Source organism: Urocitellus parryii, chromosome 11, assembly GCF_045843805.1.
Source record: "Urocitellus parryii isolate mUroPar1 chromosome 11, mUroPar1.hap1, whole genome shotgun sequence".
In the NCBI taxonomy this organism is placed as follows: domain Eukaryota; kingdom Metazoa; phylum Chordata; class Mammalia; order Rodentia; family Sciuridae; genus Urocitellus; species Urocitellus parryii.
In genome coordinates this window covers 83,044,994-83,066,113 of record NC_135541.1, presented here as the reverse complement: position 1 = coordinate 83,066,113, position 21,120 = coordinate 83,044,994, and the positions used below count along the sequence as shown (strand labels likewise).

General features: G+C 39.3%; 2 pseudogenes; one reads left to right on the top strand and one right to left on the bottom strand.

Annotated features, from left to right (window-relative positions):
* Positions 1 to 21,120, bottom strand: part of LOC144249315 (rho GTPase-activating protein 29-like) — a 573,679-nt pseudogene that overhangs the window by 445,136 nt on the left and 107,423 nt on the right.
* LOC144249128 (protein arginine N-methyltransferase 6-like) lies at positions 4,047 to 5,138 on the top strand (annotated as a pseudogene).

Here is a 21,120-nt window from a genome sequence, read left to right as displayed (position 1 = left end):
ACTGGTCCAAGACGTTTTACTGTCTTATGTGGCTTCCTAATTACATGACAGAGAAAAAGTTTAGATTTCTTACCCAGAGGTCTAAGTCTAAAATTATCACACAGCTCAAAAAAGACTGCAGTAATGTCATACCTAGAACTGGGTAGGGAAAAGGTACAAGCTAGAAAAGTATAATATTTTAAGACCTTCAAGAGTGATGAGGATATTAAAGTTTCAAATAAACCCAAGAGTTTTATTTATATTTAAAACTTGTTAAGTCGATAGTGAAATAGCAACTTATACAAGGGATGAAAATACTTACAAATCCCATATCCCATAGGGTTTAATATTCAGAGTTGGGCTGGGTTTGTGGCTCAGTGGTAGGGCACTTGCCTAGAATGTGTGAGGCACTGGGTTCGATTTTCTGCACCACATAGAAAAATAAATAAAGTTATTATGTCCAATTAGAACTAAAAATATTTTTTTAAAAAATACGCAAAGTTATGGGCTGGGGTTTTAGCTCAGCAGTAGAGTGCTTGCCTAGCATGGGTGAGGCCCTTCATCATATAAAAATAAATAAGTAAAATTAAGGTATGTGTCAAACTACAAATAAAAAATAAATATTGAAAAAAATACAAAGTAAATAAAGAACTCCTTCAACTCAACAATAAAACTTGATTAAAAAATGGGCAAAGGATTTCTCCAAAGAAGTTGCACAAATGACCAATAAGCACAAGATGTACAGCATAATTTACCATTATGAAAATCAAAACTACAATTAGGAACCACCTCACACCCATTATGATTGGCTACTATTAAAAAATAATAATAGTAACTAGTGTTGACAAGGGAATGGAAAAACAGGAACCCTCTTGTGTTGTTGGTCGGGTAATGTAAAATAGTGCAGCCACTATGGAAAACAGTATGGCAGTTGCTGAGGAAACTTAATAAGCAATTCCACTTTGGGGTATAAGTCCCCAAAAGAATTGATAATAAAAAACAAACAGGTATTTGGACACCCATGCTCATAGCATTATTTGCAGTAGCCAAAGGTGTAAGCATTTTAAGTGTCCATCAAAGGTTAAATGGATAAACAAAATTTGGCATACACACATATAGTAGAATACTATTCATCCTTAAAAAGGAAGGGAATTCTGATACATCATTAATAAAATTCAAGGATACGATGCTATGTGAACTAAGGACAAATACTGTATAATTCTGCTTAACATTAGTTAATCTGACCCAGAGTAGTAAGATTCATAGAGAAAGAAAGTTAGATTGGTGATTGCCAGGGAATGAATAGTGGAATATGGAGTTGCTAAATGGAAATGGAGTTTTGGTTTTGTAAGATAAAGAGTTCTGAAGATTGGGCACACAACCACGTGACTGTAATTAAGCAACTGATCTGAACTGTATACTTAAAAATGGTTGTGATGGTGAGTGGTATGTGTATTCTACCATTAATTTAAAAAATGTGTAAATATTTTGACCAAGCCCCATATTTTTATAAGGCTAAGCTAATTATGTGTTATTATATTCAAGTAAAGTACACAAGTGTTAACAAGAATTTTCTTTAATTCTCAATTTTTGATGAGTCCGGTCAGTCACTCTACTAACTAATATGATTTAGTAGACATATAGCCTAGGATTATACAGTGATTAATTTTTATTTGACACTTTTGGAAAGTTCGTCCATCATAGTATAACTGTTTAACTCTGAGGCATTGCCAAGTTGTTTTTCAAGAGGCTGCACTAGGAAATGCTTTCTTGACAGAAAGCATCAGTGCAAGCAAGTGTGCTTCAGGTTAGCTGGGATCTGGGGGCTCAGGGTTCTACAAAATTTAGATTTCAATCCAAGGTCATGGTAAAACATGTGATGTTCAATGCCAGGACTGTGATGGTACAAGAGGGGAACATGGAAGTGCCTACAGGACCCTCAGCAGAATCCTCACCATGGATGGGCACTGAGGACATGAAGCTATAGTGGTGCTGTGATGTGCCTGGCCTCATGTGAAGGCAGGGAAACTGAGAAAGTGTGAAACTGCTGGTGGATCTGCAAAGTGAAAATGGCTCCAAAAATCTGGGGAATGGAACCCAGGAGCATTCTACCTCTGAAATGCATCCCCAGCCCTTTTTACAAACTTTATTTTGAGACAGGGTCTTGCTAAACTGCCCAGGTTGCCCTCAAATTTGCAATCCTCATGCCTCAGCTTCCTGAGTAGTTGGGATTATAGGAAGGTCAAGGTCAAGGTCAATTTCTGTTTTTTTTTTTTTTTTTTGCTTTTTTTTTTAGTACTCTGGATTGAACTCAGGTGTGCTCAACCACCAAGTCTCATCCCCAGCCTTCTTTTCTTTTGTATTTTATTTAGAGAGAGGGTCTCACTGAGTTGCTTAGCCCCTTGCTTTTGCTGAGGCTGGATTTGAATTTGCAATCCTCCTGCCTCAGCCTCCCAGGCTGGTGGGATTACAGGTATGCACCACAGCACCAGGTGGAAGGTCAATTTCTTGATGTGAAATAATCAGGCAGATCTGTGACAGGGCTGCTTAAGCCTGTGGATAGAGATCCATATGTTCAGTTTTTGTCTCCACCTCTTTTTTTCCCTATTTTCTGTTACCTGTCCTTACAATACACTCAATCATGTATGTGCAGCAAGGCCTGTAAATATAGACACCACCCATTAGTCAGTGGTGGATCTCTCTTACTAAGTGAAAAAGAAACAGTCCAAAAGTACTCTAGGAGTAGAGTGGAGGTTGCCAGTCTGGGAGTTATCTTTATTAAGGGTGAAATGTTGCAATTTGCCAAGATGGAAATGTTCTGAAGATGGTTGTTGGTGATGGTTGTACAAATGTGAATGTACTCAATGCCATGAAATTGTAGAGTTCTAGTTAAATATTAAATTTTGTGAGTATTTTACTAATATATATATATTAAATAAGTCTGATTCAGAAAGTCAAGGTTGAATGTTTTCTCTCATAGAAGGAAGCTTGACCAAGGGAAGGGGAAAAAGTGGGGGAGGAATCCTGTGAAAAAGGAAGGGAGATCAGTGGAGGAATGGATGGGGAGGGAGGAGGAATGGGAAAGGAGAGGAACAATGGATTAAAATTCACCAAATTATGCTATGTACATGTGAATGCACCACAGTGAATTTGACCTTTATGTTTATATATAAAGAACTAAATTTTAAAATTATAAATAAATAGAAGGAAGACCATTAGAGTAGAAAGGAAATAGGAGGAGGGAGAAGGAGAGGAAAAGGGGAAGTACTGGGGACTGAAGTGGAGAAAATTTTATTCCATGATATATAATTATGTCAAAATGAGCCCCACTATTATGTGTAACTATAATATACAAATAAAACATTCAGAAGTAAAAACATATGCTGTGTTGATGAAGATTTACTACTGATATACCACTCTTTAAAATGCCTTTTTTTAATTGATTTTTTATATGACAGCGGAATACATTACAATTTGTATTACACTTACAGAGCACAGCTTTCATATCTCTTGTTGTATATAAAATATATTTACACCAATTTGTGTTTTCATAAATGTACTGTGGATAATGATATGCAAATATAAGTCAAATGTTATTGAAGTCAAAATGTCTGACTTTCTGTCATCTCATTTTCCCTTTTCTGGTTGAATCCTATCACTCCTATTTCAAAACTTAGCTCACATTCCACTTTTACTAAGTAGTCTTTTCTAATTTCTCAGCCAGAATTAACAGTTCCGTTTTTTTCTTTGAACTTACCCTTAACCAGTAAGGGGAAAGAGCATATGCCCCAGTAAGTCCCAAAGGTATATATGCTAGAGAAATGAAAATAAAATGTTCACATAGAAACTTGCACATGAATTTCATATGGCATTATTCATAAGAGCCAAAAATATGTAAATGACCCCAGGATCTGTCAACTGAATAAAATGTGGTGTATCCATAAAAGGGAATATTTGGCAATAAAAAGAAATGAACTACTGATACATGCTGCACTGTAGGTGAAACCTGAATACATCAAGTTAAGAAGCCAATCACAAAAGACCACATATTGTATGATTCCATTTATATGAAATATCTGGAGAGTCGTGGGGGGGGCAGCAAAGGAGGGGAGAGAACTGAAGAAGAAGAGGACGGGGAGCAGGAGGTGGACTTGCCATGATCCCGACCCCAGAGGACTAAGAGCAAGCAAGCAGGACCACCTGTACTAGGAGTGCTACAGGGACATGTCGGGGAGGAGAGGATCTCCAACTGCGTCCTCACCAATGCCTACCGCCTTGGCATCCTGCTGAACTGGGCAGCTCTGCAAGGCAAGACCTTGTTGGAGGTGGGCATAGGCACCGGCATTTTGAGCATATTCTGTGCCCAGGCTGGTAGAGACATTTGGCAAGAGGCCCTAGAGGTAGGGCGGCTCAACGGGCTGGAGGACCAAGTGCATGTCCTGCAGGGTTCGGTGGAGATGGTGGAGTTGCCAGAGCACGTGGATGCCATCGTAAGCGAGTGAATGGGCTATGGACTTCTGCGTGAGTCCATGCTGAGCTCTGTGCTGCACCTGCAGACCCAGTGGCTGAGGGAGGTCGGTAGTCTCCTACTGATTTTCACTGAGCTCCTTGTAGCCCCCATCAGCGACCAGATGCTGGAGTGGCGCCTAGGCTTTTGGAGCCAGGTGAAGCAACACTAAGGCATGGACATGAGTTGCCTAGAGAGTTTCGCCACAAGCTGCCTCATGAGCCACTCGGGGATCTTGGTGCAGGGTCTGTCCGGCCAGGATGTGTTGACCTGGTTGTAGCACTTTGCTCAGCTCCAGCTGACCTGCGGGCCTGGAGCTGGAGCTGGAGGCAAGGTGGGTGGGCACTTCCGCTATAGCTGTTATGGCTGGGTGCCCTTGCATGGTTTGGCCTTTTGGTTCCAGGTGACCTTCCCTGGAGGAGATTCGGAGAAACCCCTGGTGCTGTCCATCTCGCCTTTGCACCGGGCCACACTCTGGAAGCAGGCACTCCTCTTCCTAAAGGAGACAGTACAAGTGGAGCAAGGCAGGGTCATTTCAGCAGAGATCATGCTGCTGCCCTCCCAGGACAACCCTCTTCACCTGTGCTTTCTGCTGCGCTACAAAATGGGGGACCAGGATGAAAAGACCAAAGACTTTGCCATGGGGGAATGAGCATTGCTTTTTCTCCCAACCACCTCCCAAGGCAGCCTGGCCTGTTTGGGAGAGGAATAGGGAGGTCGGAGGAGAAAGGGAGATTTCATGTGCAAATAGGGGACTATCTCTCTTTTCCCACATGGTTCTTGGGGAGAGAGAGTGACTTCAGTCTCCATTAGAGGAGATTCTTCTGGCAATTTTTAAAGTGATCTCCTCAATCACGGATACAACATGCTTAAAAGCCTTAAAAGCATGTGGTAACAAGCACTTGTATTTCCATTTCTTTTCTTTCATGGAGGAAAAAAAAAAAAGATGGATAAAATGTCAGTTTATGGTGGGTCCCATGCACCAACTAAACACCTCACACCTTATCTAAGTCTGCAGCTGGGAAAAGGGTATACGAGTTCAGTTTCATTCTGGAAGTTTCCACTATGACTTAACCTCTCCAGAGCCTTAATTTCTGTGTCTGAATTCCCTCCATTGCTAGATGCCTGTAGGCTATGGTACTTGTTCCTCATTGTTCCCTAAATAAAATTCATTACTAGTAATTAAGGGGTGGAGATTAGGAAGTAGTTTATATAACCCAGTTCCTACTACTTATTGGGTGCTAAAGTTTATGAACACATGGAAATGGACTTTATATACTTATATAGCATACCTAAGAATTTCAAAATCCACATTTAGGAAAAAAAAAGTCTGAAAAACTGTGAAGTAGCATGGATTTTAAAAATTCTTATTACTATTAAAACTGAACCAAGAAAACGTCTTATTGTGTTCCATAATATTGGAGTAATTATGAAACAGGCTGATAGAGAAGGTTTCTGGACCTAAACCCAGGCCTTATTCATTACCATGGGTACATTATTTAAGCTCACTAAAATAAGGAAAATACATTCCCAGCTAGAAAAGTGTAGTCAATTTAAACATGTGGAGGGATTAAATAACTTGGCCTATTTACATCTAGTGAAAGTTCCTTTCTTTTCTTTTTTAACTTTTTTTTTTTTTTAAGATCACCCAAATGTGAAAGTTGTGAATTTGGGAAAATGGCTTGTAATGAAGTGTGAGTCATGTTGTCCAATTCATTCCACTGATATTTCCCTCCTTATCTCTATGGCAAATAAAACATTTGCATTCCTATTATTTTTAGAGATTAAGTAAGACTTTTATGCTGTTTATGAGTTATAGTGCTTTTTGCCTTTTTAATGCCAGTTCTTAAGTGTTACAAACCCTTCAGAACATAGCTTCAGGACAATTCAAAAGACTAAAGGTATGGTTTTTGCATATTAGTAGCTTTTATAGGCTAATAGAAAAAGTGCAGAAGTTGTGTTCTTAAGTACTCTAGCATTTTATTTATTGTAACTTGCATTCTCTTTTTCTTCACTGCATATTAAAGTATTTAAGTCTAAAAATAAAAATAAAAGAAATATCTGGAAAAAGCAAAATCTTAGAAACAAATGGTAGATAAATTGTTTTCACTTGAGTCTGAGGGGTGGGAGGGAGGTATAGAATGACTACTAATGAGTGCAAGCTTTCTTTTGGAGGAAACAAAAATGTTCTAAAATTGATTATGGTGATTTCACATACTGAATATACTAAAAACCATTAAAAATATCTTTTAAATAGATAAATTGAGTATTATGTGAATTATATCAAAAAAGTTGTTTTAAAAAACAAGTGTTTTCTGATTAATTCCCATCATGCACAATCTAATTCCTTGGACAAGTGCATTCTTTTATTTAACAAATACCTATTGAATATCTACTAGATACTATTTCAGGAATTAAACTACTTATTATTTTTTGCTTTTTTCAATACTATGAAATTATTTTTCTTGGTGTTTATTCTCTTATCTGTACAATGTATAAAGATTTTATTATTCTGATTTATCTTGATTTCCATAATCTGTATAGTGGCTATTTTTTTTATTAAATTTAGATTTTTAGGATCAGATTATGTATCTAAATTCTATTAGAAATTTTTAACTTGTATGGCAGTTTATACTCAAGAGCAAATGTTATCATGTGTCATGTTAGCCGGTGAGTTTTATGTTTATTATTCCTACCAATATATCCATTATGGATTGAATAAAAGAATTTCTTTTTTTCTTAGGTGATTCTGAATATTGTCCTCCAGCCTCTGTCTTAGGGTTTAGGGAACAAAGTTCTTCAAGGTTGACATTTCCCACTTTTGACAGATTTGCTAAGACATGGACAGAACCATGAAGGAATGTTGAAAACATAGTGTCCAGCAAGAGAGCAGAGAATGTTTTGGGATATAGTGAGGGACAAGAATGCAAAGTGTATTGAGTGTTAGATTTTGTGTGGATGCCAACATAAAAATTGGGCTTACTTCTGTTAGGTGCAGGACAGGCTGAGTAAGCTGTCTGCAGGGCATGCCAAACAAAGTTAGCTGCAGGATGACCTGGCCTCTCAAACCCTCTGTCTGGTTCTTTATCACCTGTTTACTTCAAGCCCAAATGCCCAAGCCCCCGCTCAAGGCTGAGCACTTTTCCCCCCTGCTCAAGGCTGAACACTCAGCCCAACACTCAAGGCCTAATACTTAACCCCCTTGTGCTAACAAGGCAGCTTGCAGACCCAGAGACCCCATTGTGCTATAAAAACTCCCTCCTGCTGGGCCCCTCTCTGTCTCTTGCTATCTCTCTTGCTTTCTCTGTCTCTCTCTCTCTCTCTCTCTCTCTCTTGCGCTCTCTCTCTCTCTCTCTCTCTTTCTCTTTCTCTCTCTCCTCTTTCTGTCTTTTCTCCTCTGTTGCACTGCTGTAATAAAGATCTCTTGGTTGATCTGAGTGTTGTGGTCACTTTCCTTTCATTGGTGTCGAATCCCGGGAGAGGGTTAAAACCCACTTTTGGGTCCCTCTTCCTTCCGAAGTGCCACTAACTGGACAGCCTGAACCCATTTGCTCGACCACCAGAACTCCATCCTCCACCGGACTTCAATTGGTGAGTTTCCCCTTCCTGGAGTCCTAAACCCAATGGTGGTGGCAGGAGGATTTGACCATTGACAATCCAGCAAACCTCTTTGCCCACCTGTGGGGAGGAAAACACCCCACCACAGCCTTTAAGGCCACAGTGGTCCTCAGGGACTCTTTCCTTGGGCAGATTAGACTCTTGGGTTCAAAATTATTCCCCTTCCCAGCTGGTAGTTTACCAGAATAGGCTTTGTAGGTCTCCCTCAAAGGACTGTGTAACCTCCAGGGACACATAACAGAGAACCAAACATCACACCCTACCCAGACCTTCACGGTTTCAGTGGTTCTCATAAAGTCCTAGTCCTCACCTTCACGGGGGTGCTAGAGAGATGCTTACTCTCCCCTTCCTCTCTCTTCCCCTCTCTCTCTCTTTCCCCTCTTTATGGCCCTGGGATTATCTGGCGTCTCCAGGAGGGTTCCCAAAAAACCTTGGCCAAGGTCTCCCTCGGCTCTGGCTCCATCCAGGAGGAGAGCTTCCACTGTCAGGATTTGGTGATGACCAATCTCTGCAGCTCGAACCTGCCACTAAGGCACTCCTAATTTTTGGCTCTAGTGGGGATGCCCCTTTTGCCAATAAATCAGTTTCCTCCTCCTCTCTTATACTATCTTTGTGTCTTCTTCCCTCTCCCTTATACTATGTCTGTGTCTCCTTCCTTCTCCCCTATACTACTTTGCGTCCTCTTCCCTTCTCCTTATACTATGTTTGTGTCTCCTTCCTTCTCCCCTATACTACTTTGCGTCCTCTTCCCTTCTCCTTATACTACGTTTGTGACATGGGTAATCTGTCCTCTCTGCCGGTCGACTCTCCCCTACAATGCCTCTTGGATAACCTCAAAACCCTCTCCTTGACACCAGACATCAAACCCAAAAATTGATCAAATATAGCACCCAGCCCTGGCCCACATATCTCTTTAACAACCAAAGCAGATGGCTCCCTTTTGGGTCCCTGGATCCCTCCATTCTAAGGGATCTCTACAATTACTGTGAGCATTCAAAAAAATAGTTAAAGATCACTTTCTTCTTGCTCCATTCCAATTATGCTCTCTGCACCTCTTGCAAACATCTACAAATTCTTCCAGCTTACAAATCAACTCCCCCAACCATCGATCCCCAACTTTCTCCTCCTCTGCACTCATCCACTACTTTTGACCCTGAGAATGAACCTCCATCCTATAGCCTGGCTCGATTAAGTCCTCACCCTCAGCCATCTGCCCCAGACTTTCTGCCTTCACTCCCACCTCAGTAACCTGCTTTCTCCCCTCCAAATACTAGATCAAAAATGTACATCACCACCCTTCCTCAGACTCTTGCCCCCTTGCTGAGGTAGCAGTTACTGAAGGAATCCCTCCACACACTCACTCCTCTCTTCTCCTGTCAGTGCCCAAACTCAGTCCCACCAGGTACTCTTACCAGCTAACCCAAAGCTCAAAACAGCTGAGGAGAGACTTCAGACCTCTGTTCAAGATCTGGTGAAAATGGCCTTTAAAGTTGCTTTGTCATCATTAAAAACAGGTTACTAAGAATTAAAGTCCCTTACAGGCTTTTTGAGATATTCACTCCTGTCTTCCCCTCTGCTCTACCTGTTCTACTGCTCAAGTTTTCTTTGCTATCGAAAACCCCAAACCCCTTTCCAATTATTCTTTTACATCTTCTTCTTCATTCTTAGATCCACCAGAGCTGCTCTCAGCCCCGCCTTCCCATCTTCCCCCTCCCTACCCAGGCCCACAGAAAAGTCTTAACTGACCTTCTCCAGCAATAGTCATCATGGCTGATTTGAGGACTTTCAGCAAAAGAATCTCTACAAAACAGTTTAGTGTAGATAAACTTCCTATTTTCATGTTGCCCTGTTTTACTTGGCTACTGTCTGGGAAAAATCAGCACTCCAGGTGCTGGACACCCCCTTGCTAGTTTTTCACAAGTGCTGACTACATTTCTAAGATAAGGGAGTTACTTACTGGGCTCCATGGTAACAGCTGGCAGGGGGAGGAAAGAAAGGGAAGAAAAAGCTCTCCCCTTCCCAGGTGTCCTTGAAGGGTTAACTTTCCCAGAACAGGAAAGAAAAAAAAAACTGCTTTTTTGAACTTCTGCAGACTGTGAACTTCTGAGCTCCTTCCCTTATATGCTGGGTGCAACATTCTGAAACTACCTAAACTTGGAGTTCAGGGGATTAATTGATTATAGCAGAAGCTCTGCCCTCTGAATCTAGCTGCAACCAAATAAAACTGTTTCCCTATCTTCACTGCTATCTTACGTGCCTTGCCTTGTCCATCCCTAGAACAATATAATTATATACATTTAAACATTGTTTATGCTTTCATGAAATGGTAAACAGATGTGATTAATTGTGTACTGCAAATAACAAACTATCTCTTATTAAATTGGAATAATTTGCCTAAATTCAGAAATTTACAAGGATTATTTCAAAGTGTGAATAAAGAAAGAGTTAACAGATGGGAAAGAGAAATTAAAAGGTTCTAAGTATGGATTTAATAGAAGGAAAATGTGTTTCTGGATAAGAGAGTCTATTAAGTAAATAAGAGGGTTTAAGCAAATGATAAAGAAGGTCTGTGTACATTGGCTATATAAGTTTAAGCAAGTGATAAAGAAAGTCTACGTACATTGGTTATGTATGTAAGTTTTTTGAGCAAGTAATCTTGAAGGAATTCAGGATTATACAACTATGGTTAAACAACAACTGTTATTTTGCAATATTGTAATATGTTATTTCTTTAAGAGCTAAACTTGATTAATATGAAAACATAAATGTAATTGTGGTACTATTACTCTTCTTTGTATATTAAATGTGTTCATATTTTCCAGGTATATAAGTCTTTAAGATAGGAGCTTTAAAAAAATTATATCAATCTGATGTTCTCCAAAAGGTTGAATGGTAATTTTAGGCTTATTAAAATAACATATTGAAGATGTATTTATATCATTTAATGTTCTATAACTGGACCTGTTATGAATAAGATTAATATAAAGTTCTATACACTGGGTACAATTTAAATGTAATATCATATTGTGTTAGCTAATATTCATGTGACATCAAGCAACAATATATGTAAACTTTATAAAATAATATATTTCTAAAAAAGATCAACTTCAATACTAGAACACTTTACCTAAGATTTATAAAGAGCCCTGGCTTACCTGAGATAAGTCTATGCCTTCCATCTTACTACATGTCAGAATGACTCCAAAGTAGGCCAAACTTCAGCTAAAGCCCAATACTCTTAATTTAAGGTGAAACTAACATTTCTGGATGTTTATGATCAAGACTTAAACTTAAATTAAAATGGCCAAGAAAACCAATATTTGGCTCTTGCCCTCTGAGTCAGTCTGAAATCTAGGGAACAGGGAATTTTTCTAAAGCGCTTTGCACCTCTAGCTCACATAACCTCCTCATCAGGGAGACTATTGAGACCACTGGAGAATGAAAAGCCAATCAGTGCATTTGCTATGAAGAGTAGGTTCATTAGAGACAAGAGACATCCCTGATGCTTCCAAGGGAAGCCACATGGTCAAGCAAGACCTGGACCCATCCTAGCGCAAATGGCACTAGCAGAACTAAGAAGCTGTTCTCAAGTTCCCCCACGAGAGTGACCCCTATAGGAACTCAGCTGACTCTTCACAATAAATAGAAACAAAGTCAATTTTGTCCAGCTTGATCTTAAACACCTACCAAACAGTTAAGCCAAAGCACAGACATTCCTAGGAGTAATGAAGGACAAGAACAGCTAGAAAAGAGGAGATAGCAACCAGGCCAACAGTCTCCATGGGGAATGTTCAGTCAAATATGGCGTTGGCTCCTCCCCCTCACAGGACCCCTATTAGTTCTCTTCATGTTTCTCCTAATAGGACCAGGACTATTGAATTGCCTACAGAAGTCCCTGCAAGATCAGATACATAAATTCACCAACCAGTCATTCAATCAAGTACCAGCCCCTGATGCCCAAGACAGAGACCTGGGACTCATGACCAACTCCTCTAACTCCAGAGACTCTGTGCCTATCTAAAACTCTCTCTAACCCCTTTTTCCAGTTTTCACAACCCCTCTTTCACATCCTAGGAATGAGAACTACTGTCCAGCAGGTCCACTCTACTTGTTCAGTGTGCTCTACAGTATCCCCACAAAGAAGCAACAAACCTAAACTCCCCACACGTCAGATGAGGAGCCACTAGCCATGCAAAGACTGGTAGATCAACTTCACTCACATGCCTAGGCACAAATAGCTTCCCTACCTACTTACTTTGGTTGATACTTTTTCAGGTTGGATAGATGCCTTCCCTACATCCTGGGAAATTGCTGACACTTGCCTGCATCCTCATTGAGGGGACCATTCCCAGGTTAAGACATCCCACCTCCATCCAGTCAGACCACAGTCCCACCTTCACTTCTCAGGTTTTTCAACTAGTCTCCAAAGGCCTCAACATCACTTAGAGGCTCCACATCCCCACCCAACCCCAGTCCTTGGGTAAGGTTGAGAGGCCTAAGAGCATTCTCAATGATCATCTCACTAAACTTGCTTGAACTCAGGTTATTCTGGCCCAATTTCCTACTGTTGGCCCTCACCTGAATTCAGATAGCCCCAAGAGCCCCCTCAGGCCTTAGCCCCTTTGAGCAACTATATGGGTGCCCTTTCTTAACCACTCAAAGCTTTCCAATCATTCCTCCTCCCCTTATGTTCTACATGTTCTATCTCACACTTCTATGCAAACTCCTAAGGGAAATGTAGACCAGTGCCTTCCTCTGCTATTCATTGCCTCAATCCCAACACAACCACAAACTGAGGTGGACCCTCTTCAACTGGGTGACTCAGTCTTACTTCAGGAACTGCATTCTCAATCGTTGGAGCCTTAATGGACGGGACCCCGTACGGTCATACTTACTACCCCAATGGTGACCAAGCTTTTGGGCCACTCCCACTGGTACCATGTCTCCCATCTTAAAAGGCACCTTTCCAAATGTCCAGTCCTGGACTTCCACCATACCCACCAAACTCAAAATTTCTCACCAACCCTCTTCTTCTTGTTCTAATCATTATTCTCTCTCAAGTTTTTATCTCAAACCACAGATGCTGCTTCTACAACCAAGCCACCAGGATGACACCACCTACTCTCACTTTATGGGTCGAGGCAATTGCTCTTCCACTGGCTGCAATCAGGCTGTCACCATTAACATTACTGGATTCAATCAAGTCACTTCAATACTTCCTAGATTCCCTACAACAAGACCAATGACTGACACCAAAGATTTCCTCCTATCCGAAAGGGTTTGATGCCATTGACAACCAATGGCTTCAAAGAACTTTTATGGACTTTACCCCTACCAAAGTAGTTATCTATAGCCACTGAGTGTTATTTTTTGTTGAGAGCCACAGCCTAGTCGGAATGGCCCCTGGCATGTTGTCAGAAGTATTGGTTGAGAGGCAAGCCATTAAGATGATGCTGGATTGAAACAGGTTGTGTATTCAATTGTATATAGACCCCTGCTGTCCTCCTGGGAAGCCTGCTACTTTGAAATTCTCCTGGGGATTCCTGGGGAGTTCACCTTGGTTGGTAAAGTTCTGGTGGTGGGAGTTCCGGTTGGTGTGTGGTGTGCCTAGAAGGGCCTCATGGGTGGTGTTCTGTTCTCAGGAGTTCCAAAAATAAATAAAGTTTGTTCCTGCTTGAGTAGCTTGTGATTTGTACCCAGCCAGACTGCAGCAATTTTTGGTTGTCCTGGTATTCTCAGATCTGTCCCCGACCCCAACATTCCTCCACTTCCCCTTCTAGGCCCAACTCCGCCCACCATTAAGCAGGAAGTAGCCAAAGGACTTTACACCATCCCCCATGTCACTTAGAAAAGCAAAAAGGGAGGAATGTTAGGTGAAGTACTTGCTGAGTAAGCTGTCTGCAGGGCATGCCAAACAAAGGTAGCTGCAGGATGACCTTGTCTCTCAAACCCTCTTCTGGTTATTTATCACCTGTTTGCTTCAAGCACAGATGCCCAAGCCCCCACTCAAGGCTGAGCGCTTTGCCCTCCTGCTCAAGGCTGAACACTCAGCCTGCCACTCAAGGCTGAACATTTAACCCCTTTGTGCCAACAAGGCAGCTTGCAGACCCAGACACCCCATTAGATTCTGGCTATAAAAACTCCCTACTGCTGGGCCACCCCCCTCTCTCTCGCTTGCTCTCTCTTGCTTTCTCTCTCTCTCTCTCTTGTGTTCTCTCTCTCTCTCTCTCTCTCTCTCTCTCTCTCTCTCTCTCTGTCTCTTCTCTTTCTCTCTTTTCTCCTCTCTTTTCCTGCTCTAATAAAGATCTCTTGGTTGCTCTGAGTGTTGTGGTCACTTTCCTTTCAACTTCTGTAGCCAATATGAACTTTTAAAATTTTTTTTAGATGTAGATGGACACAATACCTCAATTTAATTTATTTACTTATCTGTTGTGCTGAGGATCCTAACCCAGTACCTTACACATGCTAGGCAAGCACTCTCTACCATTGAGCCATAATCCCATCCCAGCAATATGATGTTGAACTCACTTTTTACTGAGTTTAAAATTATAACAAGATCAGTATAGAAAATTTGGAAAATGCATAAAATTACCAAGAAGGAAAAATGTAACCCATCAGTGGTTATCACTATTAACATTTTGGAGTATAGCTTTCTAGTTTCCTCTGATTCATTTCTTTACATAGTTGAAACTAAATTGCATACATGTATTTTAACTTGTTTTGTTTAACACTGACATTATAAAATAAGCATTTTCCATGTTGTTAAGAACTTTAGCATATGTTATTTTAATAGTGCCGTACATAATATTCTTTCAGGATTGCAGTGTAATTAAGGATTGTTCATTTTAGATATCCCTATTGTTTACAATTTACTGCCTTTATTTTTTATACATATTTCTTTTGGATCTCTGAATGTAAGGTGCAAGTAAAGTGTATGAAGGTATGTATATGGTTGAGGGATAGCAAATAAAACAATACCCAAGGGCCAGAGGATGGAATTTTGGTAGAAAGAGATCTGTTTCAGGAAAATGAGGGGCATGATACACGAATAAAAATATGAAAAATAAAATGGCTCTGGAACTGTGTGGATACATGGGGTGGGGTTAGAGCTGCTGCTTTTATTTGACAATATATTATCGATCTCTGAAGCAGACCTTTCATTGAGTCCTAGGAGAAAAACCAGGTTTCCAGGACTCAGTGAGTGAGCAAGTGGTGAAGCTCAGAAGCATGGAGTGTAATTGTATTTTTGGGAGGTTTGTTGATGAAGAGAAGGAGAAAAATGGAATGAGGTAAAAGGGAGAAAACAAGAACAAGTAGCATTTTTATTTTATGTGTTTATTTATAAAGATAGAGACTGGAACATTGTTAGGGCCAAGGTATAGCATAAGAGAAAAAAGGGGGTTGGGATTGTGGCTCAGCGGTAGCGCACTTGCCTGGATTGTGTGAGGCACTGGGTTTGATTCTCAGTATCACACATAAATAAATAAATACATAAATAAATAAATAAATAAAGGACAAGTAATAACTAAAAGAGAGAGAGAGAGAGAGAGAGAGAGAGAGAGAGAGAGAGAGAGAGAGAGAGAATAGGGATATGAGTATTAAAAACAAACTAAAGATTGGAAGTCCATCTGCTGTTTTACATTTTTTTCTTTTTTGTCTTAACCCTGGTAGTTAGTTTCAGAAGAAGCTTTCAGACTCCTCGTAATCATTTGGTATTTCCATGCATTGTGGCTTAGAATCTGACCTACACTCAAGACCTATTTTAGCCTAATGAAATGAGGAACTACACATAATGTTGATTTTAGACTTTGCATGTTTGTTTTTGTTTCATATGTGTCATAGTAGCATAGCATTAGAATAAGCTCATTTAGTAACATTCTCTCTGAAATTTTATATATTTAAATATATAAAATATATAAAATTATATAAAATTTTATATATTTCCTTGACCACAGACTGCAACCACATTTCAATGGTAGTTTCTGGGAATTCTCTAGTGCTGATGTCTAAACAAATTATTAACATTTTATCTCCTATTGTTAATCTTTTTTGACCTCTTCAGGTTCCCAGTATGTTTTTTAATTTTTAAAATATCACCTTTATGTCTCATCTGTGCATTTTGGTCATTCCTTATTGTTAATCAATGATTTCTAGCAAGCTCACCTGACTATCTTTCTTGGACTGTTCTTGTCAAAAATAAAGACGGCAGCTCTAACACCACCCAATGTATCTACAAAGTGCCAGAGCCATTTTATTTTCCATACAAAAGATTGTTCATAGAGCTTGCAAAAGAAGGTAATTGGTCCTAAAAGTTTGCTTTAGACTAAATAAAGAGTCTTTTATAAGCAACTGTAAATGAGCCACTATAAATGACACAATTTCTACTAATGGAAAAATAATCATCAGGTTAATAATACAGATAATATGTATTTGCAATTAAATAAGTTAAGAATTGTAAATTCATTATACTAATAAAGTGCCAGGCTTCCTTCAGCAACCAGGAACTCAGTAATAACTGCAACATTAGCACTTAGCATTTCCTCATTTGTGAAAACTAATATATCAGCTCGTAACAAGTCAAAATAAATTTGAAAACTCTTTTTGCTACTCTAACTGTATAAAACCTAGCTGCTATATAACTCTCTGCTGTATTATATTGCCTTCAAAGAAACATCTGTTTAGCATTCAAAATAATTAAGAAGATGTTTTAATTTTTTTTTTTTTGCAGTTTCTCTAACTCAGCTACCTGTTCATTCTAGGTTTTCTTGATGTGAGAGGTGGTGTCAGACAGGTCAAGTAATGCAATGTAATGCATAAATATGAAGCTTATTTGTACCAATTGTGATCATTATCAGCAGGGAATTCCACAGTAAAACTGTTCCATCATTGCACCAGAAACAATGCAACTCCAAGAAGAAAATATAGGATCAACATTTCAGCATACAGGCATAGAAAATGACTTTCTCTATAGGACCCCAAAAGCTCAAGAAATAATGCTAAGAGTTAATAAATGAGATGGCACCAAATTAAAAGTCTTCTGCACAGCAAAGGCAATAATTAAGAATGGAAAGAGAGAACTTAAAGAATGGGAGAAAATCTTTGCCTAGCTACTGTATTGAGAGAGGATTAATATCTAGAATATATAAAGAACTCAAAAAAATCAAATGACCCAATTAATAAATATAAACATACAAATGTATTAAACAGACACTTCTTAAAAAAAATACAAATGGCCACAAATATATGAAAAAATGTTCAACATCATTAGCAATTAGGGAAATGCAAATCTCACAACAGTCAAAATGGCAGTCATTAAGAATTCTAATAATAATAAATGCTGGAGAGGATGTGGAGAGAAAGGGACACTTTTACACTGTTGGTGGGATTGTACATTAGTACAAGCACTATGGAAATCAGTATGGAGGTTCCTTAAATGGAACCACCATATGACTCATCTTTACCAATCCTCAGTGTTTATCCTAAAGAATTAAAGTCATCATATTATAAGGTTACATGTATATCCATGTTCATAGCAAAACAATTCACAATAACCAATCTATGGAAGTAGCCTTGGTGTCCATTGACATTTGAATGGATTAAAAAATGCGGTGTACATACACGATGAAACTTTATTGAGCCATAAATAAAAATAAAATTATGTCATTTGAAAGAAAATGAATGGAAACAGAGAGTATTATGTTAAGCAAAATAAACCAAAGTCAGAAGATCAAGTGTTGTTATGTTTTTCTCTGATATGTAGAGGCTAGAGAGAAAAAGGAAAACAAAAGTTGGGGTGGATCTCCTAAAAATCAGTGGGAGGTCAAAAAGAGGAAAGGGACCAGTGAGTGGGAGAAGGGAAGTGAGGGAACAGTGCTAAGGAATGATATTGGCCAAATTATATTCTTATAATGTGTGCATGTATGAATATGTAACAAAAATCCCATCAATGTGTATAACTATGATACACCAATAAAAATATTGAAAATAAAATTCATGACACAAAAAGGAAAAGAAAAACTATCCCACTAAAGAAATACCCCAGCATGTGTGCTCAGTACAGGCCTCTTATATACAGCCTCCATGGAATCTCATCCGTTCACAGATGTGTAGATACAGCCCTTCCAGTCTCCTCCCCAGACCTTCCTTCAAAGTAAAGCTAGCTACTAGTGTTGCTGTTTCTTTGATGGTAATTTACTTCAGCTGCAGGAGTTTGTATGTTTGTGATATAATTATTGTGAGGATAACCCAGACAGCCAGAATGGAGCTTCACACTAAAGTTTGCAGCATTTTTTGTGCTGTTTTGTCATGCTCTAATTGTGTCATAATTGCTCTTTCATTTTAATCTCAATAATGTAAACATTTTGCATTCTTCTCCTTAACTGTCTCTCCAAGAATGTCTTGGTGGCCTATACAGGCTTTTCTCACTCCACTACTTAATATTCCTGTTACAGAAAACCCTTATACATTTTACTCCTCTAGAATTATGTATTTCTCTTTTGTAAGAACTTTTGTGGTAATACCAGCAAAATACTTTCATAATACATATCAAAATTACATTAAACTCTTATCCCTTGCTCTTCTATCTTTTCTTTACAATGAGACTACTACAGACCTACATGTAGAAGACTCCAGGAGTTTAGCAGAACAAGAGAAATATGTTAAGCAGGGACATAAGAAAAGCTTTGGAGTGAAGTCTTAAATCATAACATTTTGTGGTTTATGTAATGCTTTATGTGTATCTATAAAAACAGTAAATATTCCTTTTTTCTTTTTTTAAGAGAGAGTGAGAGAAGAGAGAGAGAGAGAGAGAGAGAGAGAGAGAGAGAGAGAGAGAGAGAATTTTTTTTTAATATTTATTTTTTAGTTCTCGGCGGACACAACATATTTGTTGGTATGTTGTGCAGAGGATGGAACCCGGGCCGCACGCATACCAGGCAAGCGCGCTACCGCTTGAGCCACATCCCCAGCCCTAAATATTCCTTCTTATAGTTTTATTTTTAATAAGAAACTACTCACATATGTTTATGGGGTACCATGTGATGTTTCAGATAAATTAGCATATGCATCACCTCAGTATTTGTCATTTCTTTGTAATGAGAGCATTTAAAAATTCTGTCTTAGCTATTTTGAAAAACACATTATTACTAATTATAGCCCTCCTCCTATCTAACTTAACCTCATGCCTGTTTACCAAAGTCTCCCCTTTCCCCATCTAACCTCCTGGCTGCCTCCTGCCTCCCTGCCACACACATGAGACTTGGTAAACACCATTGTACTCTCCACTTCTATGATTTTGACTCTTAGATTCCACATGTTAAGTGAGAGCATAGGTTTTTTTCTCCCACTACTTGGCTTATTTCACTTAACATAATCTCCTCACTTAACATACTGTCATCCATATTGTTATAAATGCAGATTTTCCTGTTTCTGTAGGGTGAATAGTATTTCATTGTGGATGTATACCACCATATCACCTTTTGAAAGACTCCTTTCATGGGTGGGGCGACACGGGTTATTTCTGTATCTTGGCTATTGCAAGCAATGCCTCAGTTAACACAGTGGTATATACACTAAGAGCCACAAGTTTCTTGAGGAAACTGCCAATAAAATTATAAAATATGTGACTATAGAAAGTGTCCACAGCTATTATTTTCACCTGTGTTTTTAGAATATTCACAAAGGGCAAAAAGACTTTTTTTTTCAAATATACAGCACTTTTTAAATAACAGATAACCTCAGTTTTTCGTATTTTTTAAGAGCTAACTTTTTATTTATTTTTTTTCATGTTATTGTACATTTCTTTGTCTTATTCAGAAAGGTGTTAGTTTTATGCCTCTCTGAGAAACATTTTTACCTTCTTTTGAAAGGAATAGTTTGGACTAGGTATAGACGCCACAGTTCACATCAACTTCTGAGTTCCTATTCCCTTGTTGCTTTCTCCATTTTTTTATAATTGCAGGACTGGGATTGAATCTCATGCTTAGTTGTCCTTCATTCACAAAGCTGCATTGCCAACTCTTTTAACAAGTGTGATTAGATGTATCCATCTTACAGTACCATGCAGAATGTATCCACCATCCAGTACTACTATGTAGTGCCAGGTAGAATAGTCCCATTGCCCTAAAAATCCACTATGTACCATCTTGTCTTCCTTCCTCTACTCCAACCCCAGTTCCTTTCACTTTCTTTTTAGTCTTACCTTTTTCAGTAGGTCACAATTCATAAATGGATTTTAATTTCCTATGTCCTCCAAGGTGGTGAAGTCTGGCTGGGCACAAAATAACCGAGCCGCCACACAGCCTTGTAGGTTCAAACAGCAACTCTTTATTTTGGAACTCTCACCACCACTCTACACACACTTCCTAGGAACACACTCCCTCCACCAGGGTCTTGTGCCAATTCTCCTGGAACCAAGAGAACTCCAGGGGAACTCCAAATAGAGGGTGCCAGAGGCAGCAGGATCTGCCCTAATCCCAGAGCCCCAGAGCAGCCCTATTCTCAGGGCAGGTTCACCTTTCAACCATTCCCTCTGGCAAAATGCCAGGAGTCATTCCGACTAAACTGTGGCTCTGGACACGCAGGATTTTTAATCTTATTGAAATTGGGGTGTTTTGTTTGATTTTCTAGACTGGGTGTGTGTTCTCAAAATTTCATTTTGAGGTCTTTCCTTGGATTGATCTAGCAATTTTTCTTTCATTTTTTATTGTGTCTTCTGGGTCTGTATTGTTCTTTCTAGAAAGTGTGGAATTGATGAATTTGTATAGCTCTAGCCAAAAGAATTTACTTTCTTCAATGAGTTTGAATTTTAGACCCTATGTAAGTGAGATCAAGCAGTATTTGTCTGCGTCTGGGTTATTTCCCTTGGCATAATATCCTCCAGGTTTATCTACATTGTTGCAAATGGAAAAAATTTCTCCCCCTCAATCCAGTTCATGGGGCCTCCGCCTTCCTGCGGAGCCCTGGTGCCTGGGCTTCAGTAGCTTCTGGTGAAGTGAGGGTATGGGGGTGGTGAGGGG